Source organism: Ursus americanus, chromosome 7, assembly GCF_024610735.1.
Source record: "Ursus americanus isolate L20-20 chromosome 7, mUrsAme1.1.p, whole genome shotgun sequence".
NCBI classification, from domain to species: Eukaryota; Metazoa; Chordata; class Mammalia; order Carnivora; family Ursidae; genus Ursus; species Ursus americanus.
Window position 1 is genome coordinate 13667315 of NC_142133.1, and position 5049 is coordinate 13672363.

The 5049-nt window shown below is 41.8% G+C and overlaps 1 long non-coding RNA gene across 2 annotated transcripts in view; it reads left to right on the forward strand.

Annotated features, from left to right (window-relative positions):
- LOC123775978 (uncharacterized) overlaps positions 1-3241 on the forward strand; it is a 59476-nt gene extending 56235 nt beyond the window's left edge. Inside the window, exon 4 of one of the 2 annotated variants that reach the window (XR_015725159.1) lies at positions 1007-3241. This is a non-coding gene — a long non-coding RNA (uncharacterized LOC123775978). Of the gene's footprint in view, positions 1-6 lie in introns of both variants that reach the window. The other variant, XR_006775226.2, reaches the window with a different exon arrangement.
- Positions 3242-5049: the final 1808 nt, after the last annotated feature.

A 5049-nucleotide genomic window follows, 5' to 3' on the forward strand; every position in this document is an offset into this window, starting at 1 on the left:
CCTCAGGATGTTGACTCTGACCTCAGACTGGCCCAGCTTAGTCACAGATTGAGTACAGAAGTTCCAGGCGTCAGGCATTTCAGTGTCCAAAGGACGAAGAGATCGTCTCTTCCTCTTATCTTCCTTGGAAGCCAAGAATCTTTCTCAGAAATCCTCCAGAACATCTCCCCCCAACATTTCTTTGCCAGAAATGTGTCATAGCCACCCTCATGTCATGGGGAATCAGACCCTCATTTATTCCTCGGTCTGCAGATGGGTCTTTCCATCTGGAGGCATGTGGGAAAGAGGCAGATGTTCGGACACAACCAGGGGGGTCTGCCAGCCATGGAAGAAGAGAGAATGGATATTGTGGAGTGAAGGAGTGGCGTTTCCTACATTAGTGCGCCCAGGTAGCTTAAAACCTACTTGAAGACAGAAATTGTTTTGCACTTTCTTGAGTCCTCTGTGATACCCGTGAAGACAGTCAAGGGCCCACTAAGGTTTTCTTTGCTAGCAGAGGACAGATTTTTTTTTTCTTAATTTTAAACTTATGTCCAGCCTTACACATGCTGAATAAATAATGCATATTTACTCAACTTGAAATGTTCTAGATGTAGTTTTCCTCATGTTTCTTGCATTGGGGGTTTATTGGGGGGTTTTTTGATCTGTGGGTTTATAGTTTTCGTCAAATTGGAAATTTCTCCGTCATTATTTCTTCAAATAGAATTTTGTGCTCCCCCACCCCCTTTCAGAGATGGCAACTATACAAATATTATGTTGCTCAAAGTTGTCCCAAAACTTACCGGTGCTCTTTTTATCTATTTTCATTCTTTTTCCTTCGGCTTGAAATATTCAGAGTACCAAGGTGCCATATTTGGGGGTAGCATATCTTGAGCCCGGCCAAATTTGTTTCACCAGACCCAGTGAAAATTCAGATTTTCATAGATTCCTTGTTGATTGGAGAGTGTGTGCTACTGTCCCTCCATCCCTAGAGATGGAGACTCAGGATTGCTCTCTTCCCTTGTAGTTAAAACCTGCTGTGCTTCCCTCGGTGGGCCGCAGAGTTTGCTTGCTCTAGGGCAGCAAGACATGTCAAACCATGGTGCTGGAGAAATAGAGTGTTCTGGAGATCAGACTTCTTCCTCATGCTGCAACTTCTGCCCGGCCTAGGAGAGAAGAACATCTCAAAATTCACCTGCAAAAAGGGAGGGAAAGAGCAAGAGAGAGTCCACCTACTTTGGAAAAATGCCACAGTTACCACTGACCAACAAAAGCTCTACCTGAGTTGGGAGTGCAAAACTAGACCCTTTGGCTCGATCATTGAAATTTCTGTAGTCTGATCTCCTAGCAGGCACACACAGACACACACAGACACACATACTCAGACACACACACAATTTATGTATATATAAGAAGAACTAGCTGTGCCTCTAAAGGACCCTTCATTGGGGTACCTGGCTGACTCAATCAGTAGAGCATGTGACTCTTGACCTCAGGGTCATGAGTTCAAGCCCCACGTTGGGTGTACAGCTCTACTTAAAAATAAATTTAAAAAAAATAATTTTAAAAAACCCAAAAGACCCGAAATCCTGTTTAATTTTCACCAGATAACTGAGGGTTGGAGAATAGTTTGTCCAAAATCACACAGATGGAAAATGATGGAGTCCTCTGACTCCCAAGTCCCAAGCTATTTTCAGCTACGTCAGCACTGCCTCACCTATGTACAGGGAGACAAAGACTCTGGAAGGTGGCACACTATCATTAAGGAAATAAATTGATTAAAACGATATGCGGGGGCGCCTGGGTGGCTCAGTCGTTAAGCGGCTGCCTTCAGCTCAGGGCGTGATCCCGGCGTTCTGGGATCGAGCCCCACATCAGGCTCCTCTGCTGGAAGCCTGCATCTTCCTCTCCCACTCCCCCTGCTTGTGTTCCCTCTCTCGCTGGCTGTCTCTGTCTCTGTCAAATAAATAAATAAAATCTTTAAAAAAATAAAAAATAAATAAAACGATATGTGTAGTGTGACCTTCCTCTGTTGGAACACATATTTATACATGTCAATACATACAAAGAACTCAGGAAGGATATGATACTTTGAAATAGATGGGGAGTTTACAGGTGACTTTTTTCTTTTTTGACCGTCAGTATGCCCTACAGCAACACTGTCCGATGGAACTGTCTGCCATGATGGAAATGTTCTGTGTCTGCACTGCCCGATGCAGTAGCCACTAGATACATGTCTACTGAGCACTTGTAATTTGTCTAGTCCTAACTGAGAACTAAGTGTAAAATACACACTGAGTTTTTAAGGCTTAGTATGAAAAAGAAGAATGTGAAATATCTCATTTGGTTTACTTTTTATAACTGATTGAATGTTGAAATCTTTCTATTCTGGATACATTGAGCTAAATAAAACATTATCAAAAGTAATCTCACTTGTTTCTTTTTACATCTTTTCATGTTGCTACTAGAAAATTCTACATTATTTACGTGGCTCACGGTATGTATCTATTGAGCAGCTCTGGTCTAGGAGGGTTCAAGAGCATGAAATTAGCTAGGGGACGCACTTGAGTTCAACTCCCGATCTTCACTTTTCTAAGTAGGTGACCTTGAACAAGTTGCAGAACTCATCCCTTGTTCTTTTTCAGTTGCTAAACAGGAATAATGACTGTCCCTAGCTCAGAGAGTTATTGTTAGGATTAAATGAGTTCATGATGGAAAGTCTCTATGGCAGGGACTGCCTGGCACCTGTTAAGTGCTCGAGAAGAATTGGTCGTTATTCTTTTTTCTAAATTTTCTAAGATGGATGTGAATTTCTTATATAATAAAGATTAAAAAGAACATTGGAATCATTAAATTTTTAAATAAAGCCATTATTTGTAACCATGGTCAGAAGCTGAGTTTTTGTGTTGTTTTAAAGCTGGGTAGTCATGTTTGCTTTGTTTTATTGTGCGTGTGTGTACAAACCTTGGACGCAAGTGGAGTTGGGGACCATCACAAGTGACCGTTTATTAGGCAATCTCATTCTTGCCTTCTGACCCGGGTCCTCCCCCTCCATCAAAGGGAGGGGATAATTGCATCATGGTTCGCCCTGGCATGCACAGCACACCAAGTGTTCGCCTATATTTAGCCAACATGAAGTCACTGAAACTCTATGCCCACTAGATGCAATTAGTGCTTTGTTACTTGTTGCTCACATGGCTTACATCCTGACTGCTCTGCATAGTTTGTGTCCTTAGAGGAATTTAAAAGAACTGAAAACCTTTTGTGCTGAGAAAACTGCTCGGGGAGTAGGAGCTGAAGTCCCAAGTCACTGAATCCCCTGGCAGGGACCCTGAGGTGAATGCTTGACGCCTCCTGGAAGCCAGCGAGACCTCAATTATCCTCCTCTTTGATGGCAGGGGGAGGAGCTGGGTGAGCAGGCAGGGGAAGGAAGGGGCGGCTCTATTCTACCCAACGGGTAGAAGCAGCACTCTGGTCGGTGGCTCCCAGGAACGGTCCCAGCTCCACTTTCCTTCCTGCAATCAGAGATGGCACCTGAAAGGCAAAAACACCGAGCAGTTCAGCAGGGCTGATTCTACAAGGGGACAAGGGGTGGGGGCAGCCCGCGAGGCCTGGTTTCAGAGGTTCACCGTGTTGCCTAGTGCCTCCATTTGACTCTTGGGGCCTCTTCCCTCTTGTTTAAGGCTCTGAAGTGCGTGTGTGTGTGTGTGTGTGTGTGTGTGTGTGTGTGTGAGATTGGGAACATTAGCGTAGACTCCCAGTTCTCAAATTTTTGTTTCTCAAAATTGTCCTCACTTTGGATGGCAAAGACTTACACCTATCAAAGATCCCAGTTTTGTTTCATCTGTCAAACAAAATAATTCCCAGGGAGCGGGCAAAGGAATAAAGCAAACACTATTGAAAGTATTTCAAAAGTACATGAGGTATTCATAAAAGTGTTTTACAGGGTAAAGCAAGATATTCCTGAGACCAGAGATTCCAGACAAAATTTAGAGGCCAGTTGACACATAGCTTATACCCTCAAACATTGCCATTCTCCTGTCCTCTATGTCTTATTCCATCACTCAGACTTTTATTCTAAAATAGATGATTTTATGATGAAAAAAGATTTAAAAGTTATTTTTAAAAGAATACGAAACTTCATTTTGAAAACCATTTTTTGAAACTATTGTTTTTATATCGGAGATTATATTAAGTGAGTAGGAAAAAAAGTGAGTGAATATTTCAGAAAAGCATAAACAAACCCGATTTCATTTATTAACTACAGAAATACAGATTTTAATGAGTTTTAAATATTCATTCATTTAACAAATATTTACTGAGTACCCAGTGTGAATAACAGTAGTGTATCTTTGTGTCCTCACTTTATCTGTCTTTCATTAAGTAATCAACATTTTTGTAATTTTACTAACAAATATGTTTCTGGCATCATTCTTCTTCGCTTGCAATACAGATTGGGTGATATTATTAAATATTTCTCTGGGGACAACATTAAAAAGAAAATGAAAGCAACCACAGAAGCTCAACTCAGTGGCATTTGTAAGTGGCCTTGTCTATGAAAGGAACATTGTTCTTCCCAAAGGACTGTGAGAAAGAGGTTACAGACAATTACCAGCACACCTTTCTCTCTCACAAAAGAAGTATGCAAATAAGATCAGGGGAATTCATTTTAGGGGAAACACTGAGTCAACTCAGATTGATTAAAAAGTAAAGTATTTCAAACTTCAGCATTCTATTATTAGTAACAAGTTAATTTCCACATACCTCACACTCTAATGAGAATAGCTGTGTTGGACAGTAACCAGTCATCAACACCTCAGTGTGAATGAAGATCTGAGAGTAGATTCTCCAAGAGGGAGTGAGGTAGTGAGAAGGAGAGAACAGTGGGTACTTGGAGCAGGGAGGGGGCACCCTGGGGAGAAAACATCTCTAATTTCCTAGTTTGCACAGGAACCCAGGTCTCTGGAATAACCTGCCTAGGTCCAAGTCCTACTTCCCCCCAAATCATAGCAACTGAGTTCTTTACAGTGACAATCCCTATTTTACCTACTAATTGCTATGATTACCATT